Raw genomic sequence first — 15,781 nt, forward strand, 5'->3', positions numbered from 1 at the left:
GCGATTGTTTGAAGAAATGGATTACCCGACCAATCAATTATCCGACTGATCCTAGTTGAGGGCTGCTGTGTCACTATTAAAACAAATAAATAAAATTTCTGTCAAAATTGGTAATTAATTGATTTTGAAATTCCAATCTAAACTGTTCTCATAAAACAAATAAATAAAATTTTCTGTCATCCGTTGATTTGAGAAATACAAATTACTTGGACTTGAATTTTGTATGGTTAACACACAGCTTGGTTTTGGCTAAAACACGAAAATTCCAATGGACTATGGATTTTTCTTTCTTTCTAAATTTTCATATTTGCATTCAAAATACGCTTCAATGAATTTTTATTTTATTTTATCACAAGTCATATAAATTAAAAAATAATTTAAATTTGATCATGACACGAAATATATATAATATTTTTTAATAATTTAGGGTGATTACAAAGTAGTATATGTTCTTAATCTTTCCTAACCATTGACAATACGTATTATACAAATACAAATACTCGAATCCAAGACTTAAAAAAAAAACTCTCTTTTAACTATTGAGGTAACTCAAACTCAAAGAATTCATATATATAACACAAACCCAGTCAATATAACACTTGTTAAAATTTAATATATTTTATTAAAAAATTATCGAATGAGGAGCTCTCCAAACAGTAGCACCCATATTTATTTGGCACTGTCTCCTGTTTCGCCTCGTGTTATTGCTCGATTGCTCTATGCGTCAACATTTGTAATATCCTGCTTCTTTCAAGTATACCAACATTATCTTCCAACGGATTCTCAAAAACAACCGAATTTCGATCATGCTAAGTGTTCCAAAGAATAGCTCCAAAAAGGATATCCTATTCCTTGCTCTCCTTAACAAAATAGTTTGCTTTAGTCGCATTAACTCGGATCCATTTCTTAATCTTTATGTGGCTTATCTTCATGTGGGGATGTTGTTCGTAACCATGAGGGAGAGTGGTTGGTGGGATTTAAGAAATTCCTTGGAGTGTGCTCGGTTTTGGAAGCTAAACTTTGGAGAGTTTATGTTGGTCTTCTCTGTGCTTGGAACACCGGAATGAAAAATGTGATTATTGAGAATGATAACTTAAGGTTTTCAACATGTTGTCTGATCATAGAAGGAAGAACGGTTCGCTGACGATTGTAGATCATATCCAATGCTTACTTTACCGAGATTGGGAGGTCCGTTTCCACCATATTTTGAGATAGGGTAATGGAGTTGCTGATAGTTTAGCGAAGAGTGTGTTGAATATTGACCTTGCACCGAAAGTGCAAGGAACCAAATTAATTAAAAAAAAGAAATGGGGCACCGAAAGTGGGCACAATTAATGGCACATGGCATTTGTTGAATTTTTTGGAAATGGTAAAATCATTTTTAGTCATTGTAATTTAGGGTATTTACAAATTAGTCATTAGGTTTCAACTATAAATACTCTAGCTCATTTAGCTTCAAAATCATCCCAAAGCATTCTAGCTTTCTTCCAATACTAGAGAGAATTTAGAGAGTTTCTTGAGAGTTGTTTTCTCATTTTTATCAAGAGAGAATTATCATTGTTTTCTCCTTGGTAGATCAAGAGAAGTTGTAATTCCTATTTTCTCATAGTGAAATTTTTCTACCGTTGCCCGTGGTTTTTACCCTATATTATTTAGGGGTTTTCCACGTAAATTTTGTGTCTTTTTTATCTTCATTTTTATTTTCTCAAATTACTAGTTGCGATTTTGCTCTATCCGATAGCCGTCTTCCGCAACAATTGGTATCCGAGCCAGATTTGAGTGTGTAATATCTGCTTATTGTCTTTGTGGTTGCCACCAAAAGGTGGATCCTCCGACATAAGAAAGTAAGAAGTTATTACGCATTCTTTGAAGGTTCCAGAGAACTATTCACGATAGTGAAATAGTGGGAGTTATCCGTAAAATAAGCTATGGCAACGAAATTTGATATTGAAAAATTCAATGGGAAAAATTTTTCATTGTGGAAATTGAAGATGAAGGACATCATGAGGAAAGACGAGTGTCTAGCAGCTATCAGTGAAAGACTGGTGGATTTCACAGATGACAACAAATGGATCGAAATGGATGGGAATGCTATGGCAAACTTTCATCTAGCATTAGCAGATGAAGTATTGTCAAGCATCGAGGAGAAGAATACAGCTAAGGAAATATGGGATCATCTCACCAAATTGTACGAGGCCACATCGCTGCACAATAAAATTTTCCTTAAGATGAAATTGTACACTCTCCGTATGTTAGAATCTACTTCAGTGACGGAGCACTTAAACACACTGAACACGTTATTTTCTCAACTTACATCCTTAAGATGTACAATAGGAGAACAAGAATGTGCTGAACTTCTACTTCAAAGTCTACTTGATTCGTATGATCAACTCATCATCAACTTGACAAACTATAATGTCACCAGTCTAGTCTTCGATGACGTTGCAGCTGTTGTTCTCCAAGAAGAAAATCGGCGCAAGAACAAGGAAGACGAACAAGTAAATCTGCAATAAGCAGAAGCGTTGACAACGATGAGAGGGAGATCAACAGAACGAGGCCAAAGCAGCAGTCACAAACATGGTAGATCAAAGTCGAGGAGCAAGAAGAATTTAAAGTGTTACAACTGTGGAAAGAATTGTCACTTGAAGAAGGATTGTTGAAGTCTAAATAAAAACTCCAATCCACAAGGCAATACCGCAAACACTTCAGATGATGGAGATGCTCTATGTTATGAAGCGTCAACCACCGTGGAAGGCAGAAAGAGATATGTAGATATATGGCTCATTGATTCGGGAGCAACATATCACATGACCTCAAGAAGAGAATGGTTCTATCATTATGAACCTGTCTCAAGAGGATCTATGTATAGTTGCAATGATCATGCCTTAGAGATCGTTGGCGTTGAAACCATCAAATTGAAGATGTATGATGGAACAATTAAAGTTGTTCGAGATGTGCGACACGTGAAAGGCCTGAAGAAAAATTTATTATCCTACGGATTGGTGGATAATAATGCAAGCAAGGTTGAAACACGGAATGGAATCATGAAGGTGTTCTGTGGAGGGCTTGTGGTGCTAAAAGGCGAAAAGATAGCAGCAAACTTGTATATGTTGAAGGGAGAGACTTTGCTAGAAGCAGAAGCCTCTGTTGCCTCATGTAGTTCAGATTCTGTAATGTTATGGCATCAGAAACTTGGACACATGTCATAACAAAGAATGAAAGTCCTTGTGGAGCAAAACCTACTTCCAGGCTTAACAAAGGTAACACTTCATTTGTGTGAACATTGCATAATAAGTAAGCAGCACCGATTGAAATTCAACAAATCAAATTATAGAGGCAAAAGTGTTCTAGAATTGGTCCACTCTGACGTATGGCAAGCACCAGTTACATCCCTAGGTGGAGCAAAATACTTTGTCTCATTTATTGATGACTACTCCAGGAGATGTTGGGTGTACCCTATTAAGAAGAAGTCAGATGTGTTTTCAACTTTCAAAAACTTCAAAGCATGGGTGGAACTTGATTCTGGAAATAAGATCAAGTGTTTTAGAATAGATAATGGAGGAGAATACACAAGTGAAGAATATGATGACTTTTGCAGGAAAAAAGGCATTAAAAGATAGTTCACAGTGGCGAACACTCCTCAACAAAATGGAGTGGCAGAGCGGATGAACAGAACCTTGTTAGAAAGAACAAGAGCAATGTTAAGGGATGCAGGCCTAGAAAAATCATTCTGGGCAGAAGCAGTTAATACCGCCTGTTATTTGGTGAATCGAGCTCCACCAACTGCAATAGAGCTGAAGACACCAATGGAGATATGGACTGGTAAACCAGCTGATTATTCAAACCTCCATATATTTGGAAGTATTGTGTACGTGATGTACAACTCCCAAGAAATCTCAAAGCTGGATCCAAAATCCAAGAAATGCAAATTCTTGGGGTATGTTGATGGAGTCAAAGGTATCGTTTGTGGGATCCCACTGCCCACAAAGTAGTCATCAGCAGGGATGTTATCTTTGTAGAAGATAAGCTACAAAGAAAATAAGATGATGATAACGTTGAAAAGTCAGAGACTACACAGATACATGTGGAAAAAGAGGTTGAACAAGGAGATTCTTCTGAAGCAGAACCAGCACATGATGAACAAGAACCAGAGAGTTCTGAAGCTCCAACAACTCGTCAATCAGATCGTGTGAAAAGACGTCCCAATTGGCATTCATATTATGTTATAGAAGGAAATGTTGCATATTGCCTTTTAACAGAAGACGGTGAGCCATCAACATACCAGGAGGCAATAAACAGCTCAGATGCTTCACTGTGGATGATGGCGATGCAAAAAGAAATCGAAGCCCTTCATAAAAATAATACATGGGACCTTGTGCCACTATCACCAGGAAGGAAGCCAATTGGTAACAAATGGGTCTTCAAAATCAAGCGAAATTGTGACGATCAAGTGGAGAGGTATCGTGCAAGACTGGTGATCAAAGGATATGCTCAAAAAGAAGGTATTGATTTCAATGAAATATTTTATCCTGTGGTTCGACTAACAACAGTTCGAGACATTGGACTTACATCTAGAGCAGCTAGATGTTAAAACAGCTTTTCTTAATGAAAATCTTGAAGAAAAAAATTATATACTCCAGTCTGAAGGTTTTGAAGAAAAAGAAAAGAATAACTTGGTTTGCAGGTTGAACAAATCTCTATACGGTCTAAAGCAGGCACCGAGATGTTGGTATATGTGCCTTGGATACAACAGACTTAATGCAGACCCTTGTGCTTATTTCAAGAGGTCTGGTGATAACGATTTTGTTATATTGTTGTTGTATGTGGATGACATGTTGGTTGCAAGACCCAACAAAGATCATATTGAAGAATTAAAGGCACAACTGACTAGGAAATTTGAAATGAAGGACTTGGGATCAGCAAACAAGATTCTAGGGATGCAAATTCACCGAGATAGAAGTAATAGGAAGATTTGGCTTTCACAAAAGAATTACTTGAAGAAGATCTTGTCACGATTCAGCATGCAAGATTGTAAGCCAATTTCTATCCCTCTTCCTATTAACTTCAAATTATCCTCCAGTATGAGTCCTAGCAGTGAAGAAGAGAGGATGGAGATGTCTCGAGTGTCGTACGCATCGGCAGTGGGAAGTTTAATGTTCACTATGATATGCACAAGACCAGACATTGCACAAGCAGTGGGAGTGGTTAGTCGATACATGGCGAATCCAGGCAAAGAGCATTGGAATACAGTAAAGAGAATCCTGAGATACATCAAAGGGACCTCAAATATTGCATTATGTTACGGAGGATCAAATTTACTTATCAATGTGTATGTTGATTCTGACTATGCAGGGGATTTGGATAAAAGCAAATCTACTACAGGATATGTGTTTAAAGTTGCTGGTGGAGCTGTAATCTGGGTTTCAAAATTGCAGTCAGTTGTGGCTACATCCACAACAGAAGCAGAATATGTAGCAGCTACACAAGCCAGTAAAGAAGCAATTTGGTTGAAGATGTTATTGGAGGAGCTTGGGCACAATCAAGAGTATGTCTCTATGTTTTGTGACAGTCAAAGCGCCTTGCATCTAGCAAGGAATCCAACATTTCATTCAAGGACAAAGCACATACGAGTTCAGTACCATTTCATTCATGAAAAGGTGGAAGAAGGGACGGTATATATGCAGAAGATCCATACAAAAGACAACATAACATATTTTATGACGAAAGCGATCAATGCTGATAAATTTACCTGGTGTCGATCCTCTAGTGGCCTGTCAGAGACGTAAGTAACATTAAAGGTACAAGGTAGAAAGAATGATGTGAAGATATGATTGTTCCAATCAAATCTTCAAGTGGGAGATTGTTGAATATTGACCTTGCACCGAAAGTGCAAGGAACCAAATCAATTAAAAAAAGGAATGGGGCACCGAAAGTGGGCACAATTAATGACACATGGCATTTGTTGAATTTTTTGGAAATGGTAAAATCATTTTTAGTCATTGTAATTTAGGGTATTTATAAATTAGTCCTTAAGTTTCAACTATAAATACCATAACTCATTTAGCTTCAAAATCATCCCAAAGCATTCTAGCTTTCTTCCAATACTAGAGATAATTTAAAGAGTTTCTTGAGAGTTGTTTTCTCCTTTTTTATCAAGAGAGAATTATCATTATTTTCTCCTTGGTAGATCGAGAGAAGTTGTAATTCCTATTTTCTCATAGTGAAATTCTTCTACCGTTGCCCGTAGTTTTTACCCTATATTATTTAAGGGTTTTCCACGTAAATTTTGTGTCTCTTTTATCTTTATTTTTATTTTCTCAAATTATTAGTTGCGATTTTGCTTTATGCGATAGACGTCTTCCGCAACAGAGTGTTGGTCCGGAGATTACTAGAACTCGATTCTCTTATTCTCCTCCTAACGAAATCCTTGTCATGTTGTATGCGGATCATATTCGATCCTAGCACTACAACAAATTTTCTTATTAGTGGCATCTAGGTTATTGTCACTAAAACTTCAATTTATGTCACTAGATGTATTTTGTGACGTAAAAGTCAATGTCACGATGATCGTCACCCTAGGTGTGTCACTAAATGTCAAAAGTGACGATGTATGTGTTATCGTCAGGTATTGTTAAATATATAGTGACACTAATGGTCACAGTTTAATTTGCATTCAGTAACAATTACTTTTGTCACTAAATGATGTACATTTTCGTCATTAATAAATCATATCGTCACCAATAACACAATAATTTTATTGTATACGTGACGAAAAAAAAATTGTCACATTGTTAGTAACGTAGTATATCGTCACCTAATAGTAGCATGAATGACATTTATATATAATGTCACTATATAATTAATATTCAATGAGAACTAATTATGTCACTAAATTATGTAAAATTTCATTATTGATGATTTATATCATCACAAATAATGCATTAAAATCAACTTATATGTGATAAAAAGAGATATTGTCACATTTTTAGTGACATAATATATCGTTACCTAATAATATTTTGAATGATGATTATGCATATAACGTCACCATATATAAGGTTATAGTGGCAAAACTAAAAATTGTCACAATTTTAATGACAATATATATTAAAAAATTATTTATACAAATCTAAATAAAAAATAGTTCACTTATTGAAAAATAATAAGATTTAAACAAATATTTCACTAAAAACATAATAATTTCATTTCTATAAATATAAAAATGTTTAAATGTTTACATAAAATAAAAATAATATGATAATAATATGACTTGTGGAATATTTCGTTGTAGCAATCTCAATCCCAATCTTGAGTCGGTTGTGATTCTGTTAATGTTGAATTCGTAGTATCATTTGAAGCTACAAATTAAAATAATCAACATTAATTACTACAATTAATATTATATAATAATTTTTATTTATTTAACCATATTGTTTACCTGAAAATTGAAGTGATGGCACTTGAATTGCAACAGCTAACAAAGCAGATCTCATAGCTTCCATATGAGTTTGAATCAATTCAAAATTTGACTTATAGTTATTAAGTTCATCTTCTTTATTCTTCAAACTCTTTTTTAACTCGATTGTATCTGCACTTGAATTTGCTTTCTTAGGCTTTGGCCCATATCCAAGCCCCGAAATGTATCCTGATCTAGTACCAAGTACCTCATCCATTATATCATCAATATTCTTAGGTTCTGCTCCTTCTTCAGCAGGAGTTGATTGCAACTCCACCATTTTCTCATAAAAAAAGTCATTCATAAATAAAATAATCCTTAGATGAAAATTATAATTTAATACTTAACTTTGTGAGGTCTTACATATTTTGCTTTTTGCTTGTGCCACAGATGTTGTCCATCCTTTGTCATTTGAATAATGAGTTGCCTTGAAGAAATCCATCCTATTTGGTTTTTCATCATCCTTGCGCTCTATGATTTCAAAAATAAAAATTAGACTTTAAAATAAAAATAAACTTTATAATAAATATCAAAAGTGTCAAACTTACCATAGGATTTTTCTTAAACAATAATAGCATTAAAGTTGCCAAGGTATTTACAGAGATGAAAGTGAAAATGTACAATATACATTTCAATTCCCAATATCAATGGAGTTACTAATATTGATATGGTTTATGGAATATTTGTTTCTATCTTATGTAAACGCACAGCACAGTACTCGCCTCTAAAAATGCTCAAACTACATATCTTTATTTGACCTAGGAAATTTATTTACATCGAGATAAAACGTAGAGAAACTTGATTGGAAAATTCCTCAACAGTTTTTTGAACAAAACAACACTCCTCTTCCTTCTCTAATGCTTTTCCTGAATTTCTACACCTATCTTCATGTACTGTTCACAATCAAATATGCACATGCAATCAATCCAAAACTGCCGTCCTTTCTTCTCTTAATTCACTCCTAAATCTTATCTCTTGTATATACTATTCACAAGCTTTATTTCTTCACGTTTCCTAATTTGTTTTTCCCTATAATTGGTCGGCCAAGTCAACCCAAAACTTATATGATCTAGAAGGTACCGAGAAATTACTACAATCTCAAAATCATTCTACCACAACTACAACCTAAAACTCCCTAAGGCAAATTTATCTCAAATTTGTCATACATTAGCCAAATCCCCACCAAAGGGTTTATTATGTTTCAACAACAGCTAAAAAGAACAACGTTTATCCATTCAAAGAGCTATTACATTAGGAAGTGCTCCCTTAAAATTTTCTCTAATGTCATAGTTACGTATCCAAGATTCCTTAAGAATCTCATTTTTGGGTATTTATTTATAGCAAAATTTGGAATGAAAAGTTAGAAACTACCTTTGACATAAAGATGACAGATCGGTTCAACTGAGTCATGCAGATGATCACCACAGATCAGACTCGTTCTAGATTTAAAGATCGATTTCCACACAGTTTATCAATATGCCCACATGCAAGAGATTCAAATAGGTTTACAGCGTTTATGAGTATATAATCAACTTGAGGTGGATGTTTACACCATAAGGGAGGCCTAGGTTCATTTACTTTTCAAGGAGAAAGGAATCTGACCTTGAATGATTCGATTGTTCTTTCAGACCGAACTATGCTAGAAACCCTTTACTATCTAGATCTTCGTTCTTTTTTGGCACAATGAACCTAAAATAAAGAAATGAGCAAGAGATTTGTAAAATTTCGTTGATCAGGTTTAGCGTCAAGGAATAGTTCATGTAATGTACTTGGCATCCAGCAGTTTAGCTAACCGCACTGCATCTTCTTGTCCAGAAACCATAGTAAATTTCGGAAGAAGCTGCTTGATGACTGGGGTGATAACGATGTCGGCACGCTCCTTCTCGAGAAAATCTTTTTTGTATACGCAATGAGGTTCATAATAGAGAGTTAATTGGCCCTGTGGAGAAATGACTAGATACCTGAAACACATAATTCCAAGACCATCGTGGCAAAAACCATACATGTAAGTTCAGTCATAAGAAAATAATATAGCACACCATACGGTACCAATGATTAGTGACGGAGAGTGCAAGCGTTATACTTAAAGTCACATTCGCAAGTTGAAGCTCGGAGAGCCTTACCCATTCTCAGGCCGTTGCCATGGAGGACCGATAATTGGCCCAGGAGTAGCTTGAATTCTGACTTTGGAACCATTGCTTGATTCAACTTCAGACTCCTGACCAGGTTCTAGATATGTGACCTGAAAGATTCTAATGCAACAGTGAACGGAAGTAAAGCCATATGCATGGATACATCGAACAGTAGCAGATTCGGTTGAAAATTAGTTTACAACAGATGCTCTACAACTAAATAGATTAATAAAATGACAAGTTGTCCTGAATTGTTTACATTTAACACTATCATCAATTTATGATGGTGTATTCAATGAACCAAACCACAAAAATGCAGTGGAGCGTGAACCATAAACAATAATAGATGCCTAGTGGAACCCCTGAAAACTAAATTAACGATTTAACTCACATTTCTGAAAAGAGGATCCAGCAAAGGCTTGGCATTTGGAGAGTGGTTTTAAGGTCCTTAAATGGCAGTGATCATCAAGGTTTTGTGTAATCAGTAGGCAATCAAGTTGAGGAAGATCAGAAAGCTGCACAAAGGAAGTTACACCCCAATTACAACAAACACACTTATTAAACAACAAAGCAAATTATATATATATATAACATGGATACAAAAAGAAACCTTGAAATTCTTAATAAATTTCTTGGCAGCATCATAGAGCAATGGAATGCCGAAGTCCAAGTTACCAACCAGAATTGGATCAGCCAAAAGTTTAACCCCACTTACATCCCACAACCAACTATTCCCCTAAAAACCAAAAACTAGACCATGCCAACAAAAAAAAGGTGAAAATTAACTGAAATTACTAAATAAAAAAGAAACCCACCTCTAGGTAAGTGAGGTTGAATACATCAGTCCCAGAAGAGTTGGACCCAACAACACTCTCTTCATAAACAACAGCAGAAACCCCCTTATCCCACCTGTGAAACCAACCCAAAACGAAAACATATACATATAAAGACTAAAACATACAGAAAGAATCGTAGGCTTTGGTTTAAAAGTTAATGAATACATGCAGGTTGAGAGCTTTCATCTATCTAAATGGGTTCGAGGAATTGAGGATAGACGAGCGGGTAAGAGAGCGGATACGGGTGTGGGGCCTCTGTTTCTCAATGGTTTGCAACACAGAGGAGCGGAATTGCAATGGACCGCCATTCGTCATTCCTTGATGAGTAAATTTAACGTTTTAGGGTTTCCAAAGACATTCGTAAATTGTAAAAGTGGTGGAGCGATTGAAAGAGTAGGACTGGGGAAAGCAGAATATGAATAAATAAGACTTGTGTTCTCGTAATTGTAGAGTGACGAATTTAAATGAGTAAATTTAATGATTTATTATTTTACGTTTTACTCTAAAAAAAATTGAACATGAGATAATTTAATATAAAATAATGTCAAAAAAATAAAAAAATCTATAAATTGTATAATTCAATAAGGTTGTTAGATTATCTTATTTTTTAACATTAACTGACGTAATTTCATGACGTCTTTTAAAATCGTCATATAAAAAAGAGAGATAAAAACAAATGACAAATAATTGATTTCGTCGTGCTAAAACTATTTTTTGTGACAATAATAAAATGTCACTTTTAGTGTCTTATAATATAAAATATGACAAATTAAATTGTCACAAATAAAACTTATTAGTGACAAATGTGCAACGCCACTATTTCAAATTCAATCGTCATTATAATAAATCGTCACTAATATATATTTTCATTGGAGACGATTTTATAACGTCATTATTTTATCTAAATGTCATTAAAAGGTTTCCCACAAAAGAATTTAGTGGGAAGATTTTGACGCCAAACATATAGTGACAAAAATTAATGACTATTTTTAAAATTATCATAAAAGATATACCATTAATCAATAAATTTGACGAAAATAAAAAAAATCACATTATAGTATATTTTGTGATGATATAAGTAACGTCATATAAAAATTTTGTCATAAATTGACAAATTTATTGTAGTGTAGGCTTTGTTTTTCTAGTCACTGAGCGGTGAGGCTTTGTGGCGTTGCTTGTTTGGTACTTTTGGTTTCCTTCTTGTATTATTATTACTAGGTACCTTTTTTTTCCATTAGAATTAGAGATGTTTTTAACGAGACACTTGATAATGATTTCTTTTTCATAAAAAATTATCGAATGATGGTTTTTCTCTGTTCATTTTTTTTCAAATTTGGGTTGGATTTTGTACAATGCAAATGGGTGTAAATTGGACTGGGTTGAATTTTGTAAATAAAAATGGAGTTGGGATGGGTTTCATATTATTGGGTTTAGGTTTAAGTATAATAAATGGGTATGAGTTGGGCTTGATTCAATATCGAATTTAGGGTTAGTTTTACAAAGGGCATGTTGATTTATTTGGTTATGAAAATTAAATTCAACAATTGATTGGAAAAGGAAAGAGAAGATAATATTAATGTAATTTTATTTAGATTCATTCAGTGATTATAGTATTACATAAAACTAACAAGTTTTACATAATATAAGTAAATTATATGTCTTTATTTGTATGAGATAAATTTGTTGGTTTTATGCATTTAGATTTGTTAGATTCTCTAATCATACTCATTAACTTCTCCTACTATGTTCAGTAGATAAAACCATTTATTGTGCGATGGTAGAACGATTGTCATAAAAGCTATTGTTCCTTGATTGGAGTAATTGTAAAACTAATATTGTCCTCGCGATCAATAGAGTGTTTCTAGATTTGTACACTCGAATAAGGACGATGTAACTCAAATGAATTGCCCTTTTTGTACGGAGGATATCGACAAAAATCAGAAAGAGGAGAAAATGAGGAAGCGTGATATGTTTTTCGTGGCTAAAACAATGGGTTGAAGGTCATCTTTTATAAGAGAAACGGACGGGGAAAACCTTCCAAGAGAGGAAGCCAATTTCCAAAAGTGTCTCAATCCCTCCAAATTCGCACAATTTTATTGAGGGTAAAGTACTCAAATAATCCCCTGACTATAGAATATTGATTTGTTGAGTACTACGACTATTAAAAGTTACAAAATAGTCACTCGACTATTAATATGTTTCAAACTCGTCATTTTTCGTTAAAAAATCAATGATAATCTGAGTTGGATTGTTAACTTGGTGTTTGTGATATGATGAAATATGATCCCAGAATCTCTCCTAAAAACGATTGAGTTGTATATTCGTTTGAGATTTTAAGATCAAATTTTATCATATCTTAGTCAACATGTTAATGTCCAGCTCAGAATGCCATCAAATTTTAATGAAAATGACGAGTTTGGAACAAATCAATAATCGGATGATCATTTGTATAATTTACCCTTTTATTTGATAAAAAATAAAATAAACTAAGATATCTAATAGAATTATCTATTAAAAACATTATGTTTAAAATTTGATAAAAATAACATCAACAATGTCTGAAAATAAACATATGTGTGTTGCACGTTGACACAAACAAAAACTATATAGTAGCAACGACAGCAACACGCATGTATTAATCGTATCTTCAATTATTGTAATTAATGTTAAATATAACTTCTTTGCATTACCAACAATATTTATCCTATTCCGCCGTGTACTCGTGTCATCAATCACAGCCTCTCACTGAGTTATGTGTTATAGGGCTACCTTTCTCCCTTTCACTTGTTCACAACACTTCCTGTCTCCACCAAAAATCTCTACACTTCCATGTTACTATTACCAAAAGCTATTTTGATTGACTGATTTGAAGTATTCAATGGAAAACACACACTTCCTTGTCTTGTAATAAATTGATGTTTCTTCGGTAGAAGGATGTAAATTCGGTGTTTAATTGAAAACACAAGTCTATGACAAGACATTTTACTACAACAGATGCCACTTTGATTGAAAGGTCTGAAGTATTCCATGGAAAACACACACTTTTGTCTTGTAATGAATTGTTTTTTCTTCTTCATGGAATTCGGTGGTTAAGTGATTGCCTTGGAAGAAAACGAATATGAGAATTGACCCCCCCCCCCAACGTGATTAGCTGATGAATCTAATTGGTTCAGAAGTGGGGATAATGACACCCCGGAAATTATGCTCATTTTGAGAAGAACAAAAATGGTTTTGATTTGAAGTTATTTTATCCAAATATGAGAAGATCTTATTTTTCTTTTAATACATCCTGCAAATTTTAGTTTGATAAATACATACGAATATGAGATAGGGTCTTTCAGTTCTTACACTTTTCTTCATTCGTCAGTCCACTATGACGATATCTCATTATCAACTCATTCCAACGCATCGTCTAAGTTCAATTGTGTAATATATCTTGAATCTTCACCTATCATAATGAAAACCTAATGTTACTATCCAACTTCTTTATTTATTGAGTTGTTATGTTGGATCGATTGCTTAAAACCTTTACTCTCTACCCAAATTGAATGAAAAACATGAGATCAAATTTTCATACAAACCAAACTTACTTGATTTACACGATGACACAATTGAAAGTTCAAAATTTTCTTACCCTATAGATAGTGTATATTTACTATACAAACATAATTATTCGAAATTATATTTTTTTAAAAAGGATAATAATTTCTTTTATTAATAAAATTACTTGATAATTTTTTTAAAGACCTTCCATAATTATATGACTTTGATAGAAAGAGACCTTAGATCATACGTATATTAAACGATGTGATATGGATTGATTTCGAGGTCAGAAAGTTGGATTTTGAATTGATAAATGATGGGTTGTGAATTTTGAAGTAATTGCTTCCCAACATGAGCTTGAAGAAATAAAAAAATTTGGCTGCTAATGAATTTTGAATTTTATGGATTAAATTGTATAAAATATTTTAATAGACTCGAATGATAATAAGGTAATATCTGTTTTTAAAAAAATTAATCATTGATAACACACTTATAAAAATAAGTGTTTAAACTCAGGATCTTTATAAAAATTAATATTTTACAAATATTAACATTCACTTAAACTACTAAAATCATTTCATAGATTCATTATATTATATGGATAAAGTGATAGAATATTCATATTAAATTTTTACCGATATTAGTATGGGTTCAATCTTCAAGAATTAAGACGACTGCTTCAATCTAGAACTCAATTTTTCAGCTCATAGATATACACAAACCTCCTTTTACTAGGACTAATTTGCTAGTTTGGGCATATAACACATGAAAAAGAAAATCTCTGCTTACTAGTGTCATGAAACTTTCTTGGTGCACTCTCAACTATACCATATGGGAAGAAAGGAACCGAAGGCTTTTTAGAGGAACCTACAGATTCGAGGACGAGATTCTGGACTCAATCAAGCATATTGTAGGAACTCAACTTAGTAATAAGAATGTTAATAGATTAGATAGTACTAACTTTTCTATTTGTAATCTCTGGGGTATAGTATGATTTTTGTTGTAATTAGGTTCCCCTTTCTTATGTTCTTTTAATTGTATTGGTTTTGTAACCGTTTTCTGCTATTTTTGGATAATAAAAATCTTAATTATCCAAAAAAAAAAAAAATCTTTCAAGAATTCTTGCTTTAGAGACGAAGCGGAAGACCGGCAACGACTGAGCCCGTGGTCAATTTTTTAGTACATAATTTCATGTTTTAATTTGACACTTGAATTTAATGTTAGTATTCAATTTGGTACCTAAACTGTTTCTGGTCTAATTCATATTAAACTTAGGTTTTTGTTAGATTTAAAATATTTAAACTTGACTTTCTTTATTCAAATATGCTCATGAACTTAATTTATTGGTTCAAATCGGTTAAAAGTTGTTAATACCTATCTGAACCAAGAAACCGAATTTATATATCTAATTGAATTAAAAAAAAGTTCAAATCTCAAATTGTACCTGAAGTTAAGCTCAGATACTCAATTAAACTAAACAAAAAATGAAGTATCAAATTAAATATTAAAATAAAATTGAGATATTAAAAATATATATTGAGTATTTTAAAAGATAATGAAATTTATTTATTTTGCCACGTCCAATGATATTCCCGCTTGCTTAATTCGACTAGCCAACGTGGAATCGCACGTGGTTTGCAGAGGCAATATCGTCTTCAAGTTTTGAATAAACATCTTCGTGAATCGAAATGACTGATACTTATGTCTCTACAATGATACTCTCCTAATTCCAAGAAGAAAATCTTTTAGAAAAGATTGAAATTTTTTACACGTGATCATACTCCAATTTTCTTGTTTTATTTTCTTTTTGATAT

At 33.3% G+C, this 15,781-nt stretch overlaps 1 pseudogene; it reads right to left on the bottom strand.

Annotated features, from left to right (window-relative positions):
- Positions 1 to 7,818: 7,818 nt before the first annotated feature.
- LOC120119362 lies at positions 7,819 to 10,822 on the bottom strand (annotated as a pseudogene).
- Between the last annotated feature and the right edge of the window lie 4,959 nt (positions 10,823 to 15,781).

Source organism: Hibiscus syriacus, unplaced genomic scaffold (genome assembly GCF_006381635.1).
Source record: "Hibiscus syriacus cultivar Baekdansim isolate YM2019G1 unplaced genomic scaffold, ASM638163v2 tig00110332_pilon, whole genome shotgun sequence".
NCBI classification, from domain to species: Eukaryota; Viridiplantae; Streptophyta; class Magnoliopsida; order Malvales; family Malvaceae; genus Hibiscus; species Hibiscus syriacus.